This window comes from Aquarana catesbeiana, linkage group LG06 (assembly GCF_042186555.1).
Source record: "Aquarana catesbeiana isolate 2022-GZ linkage group LG06, ASM4218655v1, whole genome shotgun sequence".
Lineage (NCBI taxonomy): Eukaryota > Metazoa > Chordata > Amphibia > Anura > Ranidae > Aquarana > Aquarana catesbeiana.
The window spans coordinates 271,494,821-271,512,319 of NC_133329.1; the positions used below are offsets into that span (position 1 = coordinate 271,494,821).

General features: G+C 40.0%; 1 protein-coding gene across 4 annotated transcripts in view; it reads left to right on the forward strand.

Moving 5' to 3' along the window:
* Positions 1-17,499, forward strand: part of PARD3B (par-3 family cell polarity regulator beta) — a 2,266,259-nt gene that overhangs the window by 462,216 nt on the left and 1,786,544 nt on the right. The window lies entirely within an intron of this gene.

Below are 17,499 nucleotides of genomic sequence, written 5' to 3' on the forward strand. Positions count from 1 at the left end.
ATCATGTGATGTAAACAAAGCCGGTAATCAGCTATTTTTCCTCCTCGCGCTGATAGCAGTTGCGAGAGGGACATCGGTCTCGATCGTGAAGGTACCACCAGTGCCCACCAGCGCCACCCATCAGTGCCACCTATCAGTGCCTCCTTTCAGTGCCCACAGTGCCATCTATTGTGCCACCACAGTGCGTCATTACCAGTGCTGCCTATCAATACCACCTATCATTGCCCATCAGTGCCACCTATCATTGCCCATCAGTGCCATCTGTCAGTGCCACCCATCAGTGCCATCTTATCTGTGCCCATCAGTGCAGCCCATAAGTGCCCATCAGAGCAGCCCCTCAGTGCCCATCAGTGCAGCCTCACCAGCGAATATCAATGAAGGAGAAAAATTACCCGTTTGCAAATTTTTTTTTTTGTTTGTTTAGCAAAAAATAAAAACCCAAATGATGATTAAATACCACCAAAAGAAAGCTCTATTTGTGTGGGAAAAAATTATAAAAATTCCATTTGGGTACAGTGTTGTATGACCGCGCAATTTTCATTCAAAGTGTGACAGCGCTGAAAATTGGTCTGGGCAGGAGGGGGGGTTTAAGTGCCCAGTAAGCAAGTGGTTAAATTGTTGTACTTGCAAAAAAGTGGTTGATTTATAGTTCTCATAACATTTTTGCCATGCTAGAGCTGATGATGGCGCTTATCAGTAAACCAAATTAAAAAGAAAAAAGAAACCTGCGCCACAGAGCAAGAAGGATTACAAGACTGCAGCTGCACCAAAAAACACCAATATCTGTGTAATAAACTGCAATAAGTAAAAATAAGTGCGCTTACAATCAAAAGTCCATATGTTACTTAAAAGTGAATATGAATAATAAATACTTAATAAGGTTAAATATCCTTAAATAGAATTGAATAAATACAATCAAATAAAAAACTAAATAAATCAATGGTGAATAAATCAAGTGCTCAATGTGTAATCAAACATGTGAAAAGAACAAACATGATCAGGAGTCAGACCATATTATAATTATGAGTGAAGTCCATTTCCATAGAAAAAAAGTTCAGTAAAAGTGCATCAGATCCACGAAGGTAGGAATACAACTCCACAATTCACCAAAAACAGCCCATATGAGTGGAAGGAGGAGAGGAAGATGTAAGTATGTATCCCATAGAAGCAGTGAATCCGAAGAACATTAAGGATGGACCCTTACCCGAAGTGATGGACCTCCCTGTTAGCGAGGTCTTGTGCGTGTGCAGATATAGCCCTCTGCGGGGACAGTTGAATGGTGGCGTCCGACTCGGCTGGTGAGTGGAGCGTTTTCCAAACGAGACTAGTCCAATCCGAGAGCGGAGCTGTGTGGCGAGAGTGGGTGTCCCCCTTCAGACAGACGGATTGGACTAGTCTCGTTTGGAAACGCTCCACTCACCAGCCGAGTTGGACGCCACCATTCAACTGTCCCCGCAAAGGGCTATATCTGCACGTGCACAAGACCTCGCTAACAGGGAGGTCCATCACTTCGGGTAAGGGTCCATCCTTAATGTTCTTCGGATTCACTTCTTCTATGGGATACATCCTTACATCTTCCTCTCCTCCTTCCACTCATATGGGCTGTTTTTGGTGAATTGTGGAGTCCTACCTTCATGGATCTGATGCACTTTTACTGAACTTTTTTTCTATGGAAATAGACTTCACTCATAATTATAATATGGTCTGACTCCTGATCATGCTTGTACTTTTCACATGTTTGATTACACATTGAGCACTTGATTTATTCACCATTGATTTATTTAGTTTTTTATTTGATTATATTTATTCAATTCTATTTAAGGATATTTAACCTTATTAAGTATTTATTATTCATATTCACTTTTAAGTAACATATGGACTTTTGATTGTAAGCGCACTTATTTTTACTTATTGATGATGGTGCTTGAACTGACTTTTCTTCAGCTGTAAAATGTGCGTCAAGTTGCTGTACTTTTCAGTTTTTAAGTAGACTGTTCTTTGCCTTTCCTTGGACAATGCTGTAGTTATTAGTCATAAAATGTGTTTTTTTTTTTTTTAATTATTCTTTTTTTCCTTTGTCTACCTGAGTTCAATTCTAATGTGAAATGAACAAGAAGTATTACTTCTTGTTCATTTCACACGGGTGTTCTGTCTCAGAGGTCACGGATCACGGATGTTCTGGGGTGCGTGCCCCACGGGGCGCGCAAGAGTGGAATTCTGGAAGGACGTCACTGTACGCCCTCCCAGAGTCAAGAAACCGCCCAGTAGCTGTCATACGGCTATGGGCCGGTTGTTAAGTGGTTAAAGTGGTAGTAACCCACTGAAGGAAAAAAAAACAAACAAAAAAAACCTGCAAGACAATGGCATAATGTGCTAGTATGCATCGTATACTAGCACATTATGAAATACCTTAGAATGAAGCTCTCACAGCCTGACCCGATCAGCACTGAGGGGGCAGACATGTTGCCTCGCCCCTTCTTCAACGGTCACTGGCTTTGGCGCTGTGAGTGGCCAGAGCCGCAATGACGTCATGCGCGCAGGAGTCCTCCGTCCTGCGAAGGTCCGGCACGATATGCCGGACCTTCGCTGAACCTTCACTGCTCGTGCGCCGCTGACCTCAACGGCTGCATGTAGGGTAAATATCTCCTAAACCATGTAGGTTTAGGAGATATTCATTTTACCTACAAGTAAGCCTTAATATAGGCTTACCTCTAGGTAAAAATGTCCAAGTGAAGTATACAACCGCATTAATATGAAAAAAAAACTCTCTTGTTACATAAAATAAATCCAAAGTTATATAATCAGTTCGGTAGCAACCAATCAAACCAACCAATCAAATATTAGTTTACTGCAGTCTAACTAATAAAATAATAATTTGAAATGGCTCAGTCTCTGCAGATTGTACAGCCTTAATAAATAAGCATGTAGCTGCCTAAATTTTTCCAGTCCACAAAGACCAAGTGAAGGAGAATGTAGCGTTTTAATCATTAATTTGTTAGCATTTTGCTCTCCACTGTGCACATCCCATATTTCTCAGCCTGAACCAACATGTGGTTCCTTTTCTGTATTTTCTCTTGGGAGGGAGCCTGTCACTCACTGGGAAATAACTGAGCCAGGCCACCAGAATTCAGTGCCCCCCAGACGACAGATGGCCTCGGCTTTCACACTGACCTTCATGCTGGCTGTGTTTATAGCTCCATCACCTCCTTCCCCATCCTTGCACCTCTGAGACAGTTGGTCTCTCAAACCAGCTGTTTGCAATGCATTTGAATTCATCTGCATCCCCAGGGCTGTAAACACTACCCCAGCAGCATTCTGTAGTGTTTCCAAGCACGATTGTTTGTCCAGTAAGAGCAGAAATCTGGAATTTTACATAAAAGTCAGCCAGATTTCAGATATTAGACTTAACCTTCTCACTGCTGAGAAATATTTTAGGTGAAATGCAGCTTGCAGAAAAAATAGCATTGACATTCTGAACCTTAACAGACATTGCAAGCAGTGTGGTTTACTGGCAGGGAGAAGAGGGGCTGAGCAATACACCCTTTTCTTTTGGCTATTTGCAGTACTCTGAGATTTTTGTCATCCTCATCCCATTACAATTCCACGAGGATCTACATTAATTTAGCTTTCCATTTCTAGTTGTGTTTGCTACTTCTGCAAGCATATACCACAACTATTGTGTTTTCTGAAATGCTTTAGCGAAAGCATCCCAAAGACAGCTGTTTGCAGCTGGCTTGAGTGATGTTATTATGTCTATGGGGCAATCACTCGTTCACTCGCAATCAAAACGTTCTAGGGAGACAAAATGATTAAGCAGTTAGACACACTAGCCCCATTACAATTAATTCCCCTGAGACAAGGCAGCACTTTGACTGTCCACACAGATCCTCGTTGAACCTCATAACCTCTCTTCTGTTGCCTAAACAGAAGCCCCTGTGTGATTAAAAACTACCCTGTTAGGTGAAGAAACTGAGCCAAAATACATTGGGAGAGATTTACTAAAACTGGTGCACAGAGAATCAGGTGCAGCTGTACATAGTAACCAATCAGATTCTATCTTTAGCTTGTTCAATTAAGCTTTGACAATAAAACCAGAAGGTGATTGGTTACTATGCAAATTTCACCAGATTCTGTGTGTCCCAGTTTTAGTAAATCCCCCCTATTGAGCAAAGGCCATAATCATCCACACATCCAACCATTCACTGATATATTTAACCAGCTTTATAGTAGTATATTACCAGCCGTATGGTACTGTTCTTGGTCAGTCAGACATTTTTCGGTCAGTCCGACTTTTAATTTTGGTGAGATTGGACAACTTTGCATTTTTGCAGCTCAAAAAAAAAAAAGGTAATAGACTGTCGATGGTAGTGGGTCCAATTTGGCATGAGCCACAGCTCCTGGTCCAGATTGGCAAGAAATTAAAGATCTAGCATTGCAGGTGAGGTCAAGGGGAGTTTTTTGTTTAGTTAGTTTAGTTTATCATTTCTTTATTAATATATTATGGGTTCTTTTTCTAATGTACAACAAAGGCTATATATATATATATATATATATATATATATATATATATACACACACACACACACACACACACACACACACACACACACACACACACACACACACATTACCCATGGCAACTAAGAGATCTATGATATATAGGTAAGTAAAAATGCATGAGAAAGAATAATGTAATTATGCAGAGCAAATACTTTAAAGGTACAAATATGAGTTTGTAGTAGCTACAATCATACTGATATATACTACCAACCCATGCATAGGATTAGTATTGTTCAGTAGGTAAAATTAGCCGTTGTGTATGAACTTTCTGCTATAACATCATATTCTTTCACAATGAATATAAATGTCATCATAGGGTATATTTCAATTGAAAAAAAATGCAGAGACATTTGTTTTACATTGTGCCAGGTGACAAAATCGTACCAACATATAGATGTCTAAAATTCCCATTAAAGAACTTGATAGCCTTGCATTGTGTCGTGACTGAGCAATTCCTTTCTTTAGCTTGCACAATCTACTGCAAGATGAATGCTGAGAGTTATCGATGTCTTTTGTTACTGGTTGGAATGCGTTAGCCAGGGTGCTGTCCATGCAAGATAACCAGGTTTTTATCTCCAAAGACATAAAAGAGACAGAATCCTTGCATAACATAATACACTTCTGCTAAAGTTATAAATGCCTCTTATCTCTGTTTAGAGAATTTGAACATTTGTTGGATGGGTACAGGTGGAGTGTAAACAATTTTTTTTTTTCCCAGAGGATATTTGTTACAGAACACATAACATGTATGCATTTATTGTAATACAGCATACACTGAGACATAGTAAATGAAGCATGAGATACCTTAGAAGGAAAGATATAGAAATGTTTTGCTTTAAAGTGGTTGTAAACCCAAAAAAAAAAAACAAAACCCTGTAAGACAAAGGCATATTGACCTAGTATGCATCGCATACTAGCTCATTATGGAATACTCACCTTAGATCGAAGCTGTTGCAGCGGTCTCGCACACCGCTGTAAACGGCGACATGTTTTGTCTCCCGGAGTTAGTTCTGGGTTTGTGGTCTCTGGCGCTCTAATTGGCCGGAGCCGCCATGACGTCACTCCCGCGCATGCGCACGGAGCTGCCGGTCACGGCAGCTGCTGAAGAAATGGCACAAGCGAGCCGTTTCTTCAGTGTGCATGCGCCGACGATGTTGGTGCAAGCGTATATGGTAAATATCTCCTTAATATTTATACTACCTACAGGTAAGCCATATTATAGGCTTACCTGTAAGTACAAGTGGTGTAACAGGGTTTACAGACGCTTTAGTATCTACTTGTTAATGATTTTGTGTGATTTATTTTGATGACAAAAGTTGGAGTAAAATATATATATAAAAAAAAAAGTGCAATTGTACAATATATTAATCATTTTTAACAAATAGCTTCACTAGCTAGCCATTTGCAAGGTAGGAAAAAGGTATGACATTGCCTATAGGCCTTTCTTTCTAGAGATAAAACTCTGTGCCCATCGGCACTGACAAGGCCAAGTGCTTTTGCAGTCATAGGAAGTTGAAGGCCATTTCATTTATTATTCTCTTAATGAGCACAGTTCTCATGTAAATAATCTAAAAAGAGGGTATTTGGCTGAAAACATGGACACCTGGGGCACAATTCTGTAAACTGTTTTATGAAGACAGATTGGTGCTGTCTGAAGGGCTCGGACAAGCATAATAATTAAAGCCGAATGTTGTCTTTGTCTGACATTTCCTTTTTGCTGCAGCAGAGCCAATGTGACATATTGTGGTAGTAATAGGCTGTGATGGCATATCATGCCTTCTTTCTATCCAGAGGCTAGTGCCAGTCCAGCGGGTGTAATGTTTTACCATGAGGTATAACATAGCCGAGGGTATAATATTCTTCCTACATTCTCCATGTTTCTGGATTCATTTTTACCAAATAATTGGAATAAGATTTATTGGATGAAAAGACCGGGTTTGCAATTAGACTGGGGCCTTCTCCAAGAATGTAAGATGTTTCTTTCAGCAAAGAGAAAATGTTAGGGATGTTTTTTGGATAATAAATGCAGTGTATTTGTTATACAATGCAAAGACCCTATCTAACGTCAGACTAGTTAAAAAGTCTTTGTTGGCAAGTGTTTCATTTTCTTATTGTTTCAATTCAGCGGGTTGTTAACGGTCCATTTATTTATGGCGCTTAGTAACATATGTTTAGGTGGAGGTTACTGAGCCATAAGTGCCTTTTGATAGAAAAACAAAAAGCCATCTTTGATTATTTAACTACATTGTCTGTAGCAGTGACAGGCTAACAGATGTAGATCACATGACCGTTACAGCTTTCTATGCTTGTCCTGTCAAAAGTTTTCTTTGCAAAAATGTTGGAAGTGTTACCAGATGGAGATGAATACAGATTCCCTACAATATAATGCTTTTTTTTATGTTTACACCATCCTCTCTTGGACTTATTTCATCTTATTTATGGATAGATATTGGCTGTCCATCTACATCCCTTATTCCAAAAGAGCTGGGATGCTGTGTAAAATCTGCATAAGAACAGAATGCAATGATTGGTAAATCTCATTCACAATAGAAACTAGAAAACATATCAAATGTTTAAACTGAGAAAATGTACCATTTTAAGAAGAAAACAAGGTAATTTTGAAATTAATGACAGCACACATCTCAATGGCACTGCATTAAAAACATGTATGATTCTGTGATGGACATGACTACATCAGGAATATGTTCAAAAATCCCTGTCTGTGAACACAGATCGCCGTACCATCCAGACATGCAATTAAAACTCAGTAATGCAAAAAAAAAAACATGATCCAGAAACGCAACCATCTTCTCCGGGGCCAAAGCTCATTTAAAAGGGTAAAATGCTGTGTAAAATTGTCAGCACTGTATAATTACCTGTACAAAAAAAAAAATAATATGGTCTGTTGCAAAGTGGAATACTTCTGTGGTCAGACCAATCAAAATGTGATTTTTTTTTTTTTTTTGGGCAAGCTTGGGCGCCACATGATCTTGACTATTAGCCTATATATTTCTAATATATTCAGCATACTTCATATAAAGCCCCAAACTTTCTCCCTATACATATGGCATTCATGACAACAGCATGGATTTGTAGTAGAGTCCAGGTATTTAACTGGCCTGCTTGCAGTCCAGGCCTTTCACCAACTGCAAATATTTGGCAAAGATGACAAAGAAGACCCAGCATTGTTGAGTAGTTAGAATTTTAGATCAGGCAATAATGGGACAACTTTCCTCTTCCAAAACTCCTCAGTTCCTAGATGTTTACAGAGTGTTATTAAAAGAAGAGGGGATGCTACGCCATGGTAAACATGTCCCTGTCCCTACTTTTTTGCGATATATTGTTGCCTTCAATTTCAAATTGACCTTATTTCATTTTTTCAATGGTACATTTTCTCCGTTTAAACATTTGACATTTTTTATTTTCTATTGTGAATAAAATATGGGTTTGCAATTCATTACATGCATTATGTTTTTATATAGATTTACACAGCGCCCCAACTTTTTTGGAATTGGGGTTGTACATAAACAAAATAAGCTTGTCTGTTTTCACATTTCAATTAAAAAACTTCATTGAAGGATTCTTACTGTTAAATGTAATGAAAAAAGGCATCTGGTCACTTGGGGTCAGATACTTTGGTGTATAAACTACATAAAGTTGTCTTTAATAATTTACTAATTGCTGTTTAAGTAACTCTCAGTAAGGCTTCACAAAGACGGCTTTGTTATTTCACTTTATTTAAAGTTTTTGTTGGGCTTGTTCTCAAACATGGCCACAGCTGGTAAAAACAAGACTTTTTTTGTAAATTGCAATGGCTTACATTAAAGCCCAACTCTGTGTGTGAATGTATGTATAATATATATATATTTATAATATTTATATATATTGTGGAGATGCGACCCCGTGTCACGGTGTATATTGGTGGGTTACACCTGGTTTTGGTAGGCTTGCTAATTGCACACCTGTGGGCTGGCTTCATAATCCTCCCAGGGCTCAGACTTAGAGACAGCTACACCCTGCAGACAGGAAGTCTGGCCTAGGAGGTCGGAATGGTTCCAGTAGGAGGCGGCTCCAGGAGCAAGAGACAGGAGGTCTCAGAGTCTAAGGCTGCAGGTGGCAACCTGTGTGTGTGCACCTCTGTAGAAGGCAGATGTGGCCCGCGACCGAACAGCATGAAGCTGACAGTAAGTAAGCCAGGAGGCTGAAGTGATGGTGGAACCCCCTGCGAGGGAAGATTCCAAGGGGACATGGAAGAAGCACTATTTTTTTCCTAATCCTCCGCTTGCCTACACTTTGGCAGTGCACTGTCCCTCCAATCCATGAATGCTACAGTAAAATTGTACACAGCTCCTATCAAATTCAAGGGAAAGTTCCCAAAAGGATGCATAGCAATACGATTGTGTGATGTGTCATTCCTTCCCCACATTTTCCTGTTGCTGGTGGGCGTGTCCTATTTAATCCATTCTTCTTAAATACACTAAGACCCCTTTCACACTGGGGCGGTGGGGGCTTCGGCAGAAAAACGCTGCTACTTTTAGCGGCACTTTACCTTCGTTTTAGCGGTGGTATTCAGCCACTAGCGGGGCGGTTTTAACCCTTTTTAAAACCGCCCCGCTAGTGGCTGAATACCACCGCTAAAACGAAGGTAAAGTGCCGCTAAAAGTAGCAGCGTTTTTCTGCTACAGCGGCACTATGTCGGCGGTATAGCCGTGCTGCCCCATTGATTCCAAAGATGCTGTTTGCAGGAGTTTTTTTTTCCCTCCTGCCAGCGCACCGCTCCAGTGTGAAAGCCCTCCGGGCTTTCACACTGGAGACACAGCAGCGGCAGTTTCAGGTCAGTTTGCAGGCGATATTTTTAGCGCAATAGAGCCTGCAAACCGCCCCAGTGTGAAAGGGGCCTAAACTGCTTAAAACATTTTAACAGCCAGACTGACATTTTTTACCTGGAATGTAAGTATTCTTACAGTCCTCCCAGAATGTTGAAATGAAAAAGAGATCTTTGAAGAAATGTTAACATCACTATAATAAATAAAATAATGGCTTTTAGGCTGGGTTCACACATGTCTGGCTGTGGCTTACAGTCCAGAGTCTGGTGCAATTTGTTCACCGGTCCAGATGCAATTCAGGTGCAAATGTTTCTTAAATTTGCATCTGAACTGGACCCAAAATTGCACAGGACTCTTTTCAAAAACAGACTGTGGCCGCCCCGGACATGTGTGAACCAACTCCGCTGAAAGCTGGTCCGGTTCACATGTTATGCAAATCGGATGCGCATCCGATTCGCATATATGTTAAGCTAGCCTTACTGTTTTTGTTTTCTCAACCCAGCAGGTGTGATGAGCTACAGTATATGTGGGTAGTGACCACCTGCTCAGTGGCTCACACTCTTACCTGGTCTTAATGTTACCTGGTCTTGAATGTTGCTGTTAGGAAGTGTACACCTATGCCATCTGCAGTTTGAAATAGTGTATCACAGTACAGTCACACTCCAGCATGCCAATCACAGCATCTGCCCATAGTTTTCTGGTACAATAATTTTTATTGTAAAAAAAATAACATCTTGACAAATGTTCACCCACGCAGGGGTATAGTGCAGTGAGTATAACAATCAAGTAACAATTATAGGTATTAACTATCCACCGGGGCGACCGCATGGGATAACCCAAGGGTCCGTTCAAATATCTGAGCATGAGGGCCAACTAACTGGAGCCCTAAATGCAGGTGCACAGAGTATCAGCGGAGGGAATTGCGTGAACTGGTTGCCTAAATACCTCCGGTACAGGTTGGCTGCCTGAATTTTTAAATGCAACTCAGGTTGATTATGTGGTTGTGTCCCAACTAACTAGCATAGAGGACTCTTTCTAAACAACATAATAGCTTTTTATTTACATTCCCATTTGGAAACAGTTCAAACATAAAAGCTTAGCTGTTAAATCTCATGAAAACCGTGACCCTATAACACAGCGATAATAGACCTTTTTTCTCAAGCCAGGATTTTCTCCTGTCCTATGAACTACACTTCACACCTTTGCTGGATGATACTGTAGTTTGCCTGGTTACTTGTGTGCAAGTGTTATCATTGTGGTAAATCTGAGCCCGAACCTGGGAGAGTCACATATTGTAGCTTAAATTCCCCATGGATGATCCTTGTGGAGGACTGGATTTGTGCCCACATTGTTGACACTAAGGATTCACACCCATTCATGACAACAGTTCACCAGAGATTAAAGTGATTGTAAATGATCACCTTGTAAAACAACCCATTCAGTTTAAAATACACATTTGTGTATAGATATAAAAAAAATACTTTTTCCCCTTTTTTTATAAGTAATCACATGCTCTCTGTTCTCGGCTGCATAAGAGATGGGGAGGAGAAGCAACAGCACACTGATCTTAACAGTAAAATGCTATGCAGGGGAGGGGGGTGGTCAGGACAAGTCTGATCACTGGAAGAGAGTAGGCTGAGTTCCCAGCATAGCTAAAGAACTGACCATGGTATGTTCTCCTGCTCAGCGTAGCCAGTTTTTAATAGGATATTAGAGGGACTGGCAGGAACACCAGGGATTTCACACAAAGGAAGCAATACAAAGAGAACATGATACTTTCTCATACAAGTACATGGTACAGCAGGCACGTATCAGGAATATGAAATGTTGGGTTTACATACTCTTTATAAGTAACGCTATGACCAAACCCTTCACAATGCCTTATGCTTTACAAATCTATACTAAACTATACTAGTTGCTAAATGTTTGGTTACATTGATTTGACAATCAATATAAATGATTATTTTTTTTTTATTTCTCTACTTTAAACTTCTGTAATATGAACATTTCCAGGCATGTCTTCCTTCATTACCATGTGCAGTTTAACACAACATTTATCATTATTGAAAGTGTCTTGACACAAAATGACCTTCATCTTAGGTTTCACCTTGAGAGTTTTTAAAGATTCTTGAGTATGATACTGTACAGAGGGTAAGAACATGACTGTATTGGGAACAAGGGAGATATCTGATTTTCATGCATCGGTTTGTCACAAACCACATACACATTTGCTTTCCTAGTGAAAACATTTTAAATTCTTCTAATCAGTTTTGTAGGTTGTCAGCACAGGGCTTTTGATGTCTGATTAGATGATCACACAGGCATCTGGAGCTGGTTAGATTTCAAGTCAATGGTGTGCTGCCCTGTTGAACCTCTAGTCTTTTGGCAGGTTGGCAAAACAGAAATGCAGCAAGTTGCTAAGAATTAAGTTATGGTTCTTTTTCTTCTAAAAGAATGTAGCTGAATGAAGACTGTCAAATTGCAGAGGTGCATGTTTTCTGTCTGTCAGTCTCAAAATACCAATGTAACTAGCTAGGGACTTTTGTATAAAGCAAAGTGAAATGTTAGCTGCCATTTCTAAATGAGTGCATGACTTGTACGTCTGTAACAGGCAAAATCCTGACAGGTTTTCTGTATAAAATGTCTAAGTATAAATAAGCATAACTAATTAAACAAACATGTAAGGTTAATCAGTAAGCCTATGCTGTGTGCAAACAAGAAATGATAAAGTGCAAAATGAAGTAATGTATTACAATCATTTTTCAGAAGCATACCATTTAAAGTTGACTTCTTATTGGTTGCTGTGTCTTACATTGCACATATTCAATTCTATATGCACTGCTACTATGAATTAAATACCGTATTTATCGGCGTATAACACACACTTTTTTCCCCCTTAAAATCAGGGGAAAATTGTGTGTGCGTGTTATACGCCGATATTGGGCTGCCTCAGAGGGGAAGGAGGGAACGAGCACCACCGAAATAGCAAGAGCTGCAATCTCCTTTGTGCTCGGCTCGCAGTTACGCCCAGTCCCGCCTCCTAGCATTGACATCCTGCCATTGAACCGGTGTTACTTCCATCATAGGAGCTAAGCCAAGTACACAGGAGATCCTGCTCTGTATATTTGGACAATAACAAGGCTGATGATGTGCACTGATTATGCTGCAATGATGGGCAAGGCTGCAGATGGGCACTGATCAGACTGCAATGATGGGCAAGGCTGCAGATGGGCACTGATCAGGCTGCAATGATGGGCAAGGCTGCAGATGGGCACTGATCATGCTGCAATGATGGGCAAGGCTGCAGATTGACAATTTTTTTTACACTTTCTCTTTAAAAAAAAAATGATCATTTTATTCCTATTGCAAGGAATGTTAACATTTCTTGTAATAGGAATAGTGCATGACAGGTCCTCTTTGTGTTTGTCTATAAGACCCCAGATCTCTCCTCCAGGCTAGAAAGACCAAGATAAAAAAAAAAAAAATCTTTCTTTCCAGCCGTGTCCTCAGCTTTGTTTACTTCCCCGGGCCGGATGTGATGTCATAACGTTGCACCAGGGCCTCCGAGGGTCATAGAGATGACTGGGGCCATCTGGTAACCGGAAGTCTCTATGATCAACGTCTGGCGGTGGGGGATTCCTTCTCCGGCTCACCAATGGCACAGGTGAGCTGGTAGAAGCACCGGAGGGCAGCGGGAGGGGGGATGTTCCCTCCCGCTGCCTGTAAGAACAATCAAGCGGTTGTTCTTACAGTTCATAGAATTGCTGTAAAAGAGGATATCTGATAGCTGTAGGCATCATTCAGATATCCCCACTCAAAGTCCAGGATGTCATATGACAACCTTGGGCTGGAAGTGGTTAATCTACAGTACATTCACTTGACCATTTTGATGACCTTTGGGCCATGCTGTTAACACTCTCCTAGGGGGCCCCAGCTACTGAAATGAATGCCTAACAATGCTGCAGGCAAAACTCAGAACAGCACAATGTGTACTGAGCTGACTATGCACCTTTTCCTACTGGACAGTCCTTTTAAGGTGGAGTTACTTATTATGTAGTGACATGCTGTGATATACTGTATTATGTAGTGTTTACTGTATAAACATTATTTGATTATATAACATATTTTCTGCATTGACCAAATTACAGTAGTCTAAACTATAGGGCAGGATCCATTGTGTACATTTTACTGTGTAGGAGATCAATTAACTTCATAGTATTATCTTGGGCTGCATAAAAAAGGCATTGAAATTATTTTGTAAAGTATTTCATTTGAAAATATACAAATGATATGATCCAAAGGAGACCGGTCCAATAAAATGGTTTTCACATTTGGTGTATTGGTGCTGCCAATAATGGATGTGTTAGCATACATATATACCGTATATTGTGCTTTGATTTTCTTATATTCTGGAACACACACTCTATCCCGTTTGCCATTTGAAGATTTGAGTTTGGATGAAACATCACAGTCACCAGCCTCATTTCTGTGCCCTAATGCTTAATTTAAACCTCCCTTCTATTTTATGCAAACATTTGTAGTTTGAGCCACAGATTATAAACTTTATTCTAGTTTATCAGCAAATATATTGCTGTTTATATCTACTGCTGTATCGAAACTCTCCCTTGTGATTTGCTTACTGCCCTCATCCTAGCATTCTTATTCATCCTTGCTGTTGACTATTCTGAGCCAATTGGAAAATATTAAATTGGGATGAGTTTAAAGTGGTTTTAATTGTTTAGAGCTCTTCTGTGACACATCCATATTGCTTCACTGTTGTCTGTCAAAAATGGAACCATTACGCTCCATGTACATCAGTTTGTCTCTGACTTTTATGTTTGTTTACATACTCACGTTGTCTTTAAACTTGTTCACAAATGTACACTTGTTTTAAGCCAACTTTTTATGCCGGTTTTATTAATAGCACAACAATGCAAGTTAATATGTGACTTCTTGCACTTTATGATATAACTATTTTTAAGATTTTTTTTTTCTTTTCAATAGAAATAGAAAGGTCAACACAAACATTACAGTAGGTATAGTATAAATGATCAACACGGGTGGAGCAGTGTTCCATGTGTCAACATAAGAAAAAAAGTAAGCAGGAGATGAGGCATAGAGCGGGGTCATCTTGCATTAGGTTGAAAAGTTAAGCTTTGTGGGACTCAAAGCCATGGAGGTCCATGGGAAGCATATAGCTATGAGCCCATCAGTAGGCAGAAAACATTCTTCTGTTGGTCTAATTTGCCCAAAATTTTTCCAAAAAACACATATACAAATGTTGCTATTATGACTGTTGATTGTCAGATATTTTGAAAGGAGTGAGAGGTGGGTAGGGAAAAGGAAGTTATGTTGGCTAAGAGGATGAGGTAATGCCCAGCTGTATGCTCCTTGTGATTTTGAATGATATAGACTAGCAATGAACCTTTTCCTGGATGACTATGGTATCACAACAGAAACAAAAAAAAAAAAAGCCTATCATGACCGATTAAATGCATTAACACACATTAAAAAGTACATGACAAAAATGCACATTAAATTGTATCAGGGGTTCCCTTGAAAGATGTCTGTAGAGGCTGATTTACTAAATAAGTGTGAATATTTACTTGGATTATTCATTCATTCATGTGCAGCTGAAATAGGTAAACACAAATGTGTTCTTCACATGATTGGATAACTGAAATCAATAATCACACAGTTTATTACAACATTGTCATTTGTTAGCAGAAGCCTTTTACTGCTGCACAGTAGCCACACAATGGAGTTGATTTACAGTACTTAAGGTAAATAGACTGTGCACTGTGCCAGCCATACATTGATTGAAATTTCTTCAGGTCAGCAGTATCCATGTATGGGCTAGCTAGTTGTACACAAATCTATGAACTTGTGTATAACCAGCCTGTCAGGTTTTTCCCGAACCACTATAGTTGGCAACACTGATCATAGTATTCTGCCGGCAGGGAATGCTCCCCTTCCGGCAGAACACAATAGTGCTGCATGAAATGTATATATAATGTAACTCCAATATATAATTTAGTGCAAATTCTCAATATGATCATAAATAAAAGAGCAATATATTATCACCCAACCAAATATAAATATGTGCACAGAAACAAAGAAATGAAAATAAATGGATACAAAAACTCAATCAATAAATTGTCCATATGTGATCCACCATCTTATCATTTATTATAAAAAATCCAGACAATAGTACATATTCCACCACCATGTGAAACTTCTAACAAATTGTAGTGCCAACCAGTGCAATCTAGCCTCTCACCCTAATGCTATGACCCCTGCATTACCAGTAGGACATAACTCGCTGTGTTTCCCTTTTAGGGGCGATAGGGATGAAGGTCTGATGTCTCAGCTTCGGTGTGTCCTATAGCGCATACTACATTACATTTTACTGCGAGATCGGAGGCTGGTATTGTGCTATAGGATTCAACGAAGTTGGGACATCAGACCTTCATCCCTATCTCCCCTAAAGTGAACCACAGTGAGTTCTACAATTTATGGCACTACACTTTGTTGGAAGTTTCACGTGGTGGTGGAATTAGTTTTTTTATGGTATTAAACGATAAGAAATTGGATCACATATGGGAATGTATTATTATACAGGATTTATAAAGCGCCAACAGTTTGCACAGTGCTTTACAATATAGAAAATTTGCGCTACACTATACAGTATATGAAGTTATATGAGTTTGTATTTAAAGTGGTTGTAAACCCCTCTGAGACATTTTTACATATAGGTAGGCCTATAATAAGGCTTACCTATATGTACTGAAAATACCTCCTAAACGTGTGTCGTTTAGGGGAAATTTACCTCGTAGTGCGAGGTAATCTGTGCATGCGCAGTGAAGAAAAAGACCTCCGTGCCATTTCTTCCCCAGCGTATGCCGTGCCTGGCGGCTCCCACGTGCATGTGCGGGAGGGGCATCACGCGGCTCCGGCCAGTCACAGAGCCAGAGTCCGCGGCCCCGGTAGGAAGAGGGGCGAAGATGGATGCTTCCATCAGCAGGGACATCGCGGACATCATTTTCAGGTAAGTGCCACATAATGGGCTAGTATGCGATGCTTACTAGCCCATTATGCTTTTACTTTGCAGCAGTATAAAGAGGAAGTAAAACCCATCAGGGTTTACTTCCTCTTTAAGTGTGGTAAAATCACTTTTGTGGTGTGAGCAGCAATCTGTTTTAATAATTGTCAGTTTTGGCTGCGCTGATTATATGTTTTGATTTTGGATATATAATGCATGACCTGCCTTAATGACTGAATTGAAACTTTGCCTATTTTCATCATCCAGTCATGTGCAAAAATGTTTTTATTTTATTTTTCTTTCTCCTGATTGAGTATTCTTTACAAACCATATTCGCTTAAGCTTCGGGGAAAATGAGTGCAACCACATTTGCAAAATACCCAGTCTATTTCCCTTTAGTAAATCAACCCCAATAAGTCATCCTGCCATGTAGGAATATGTATATGACCTTGCACAACACTTACTATGCCTCTAGCACAAATACAGACCTACCTTGTCAAAGAAAGACAAAAAGCAGAGTGCAGGGCGATGTGAGCATAACAATCCACTTTACTGAAACCAAGAACAGCTTCCACTTACCGGTTAAAAACAGCAGCATCCAGCATGGTAAAGGAGATGTTTATAAGCACACAGAAAGTCTCAGGCAGGTGTAGGTGAAGGGGAGAACCAGGATCTACACACAGCTCTGTGGTGTAAATACAGTTGAGAATGGTAAATGACAGGAAGGTCACAGAAAGAGCACTCTGCATGCAGATAGACACAGCCGCCTGGGGAAAAAAGGCAGAATGTTTTGGGGCAAAATAGCCCCTTTCTCAAGCCCCAATAGAATGCTGTTCTTGTTTGTAATAAAATAAATTGTTATGCACACAGCCACCCTGCTTTTTGTCTTTCCTATTCTGAGGCTGGTTCTTCCTAAGATGACCGTCATCACTCTACCTTATGTGCTTCCAGTCCTGATCAAGATGTTTCTTGCTCCTCGGACTGATCTATTGCTCTTTATGAGTGACTGTTTTTTGATATCCCTTTTGCTCCTGCTTATCAGTTCACAAGTTAGCCTTACAGTTCTTTGTA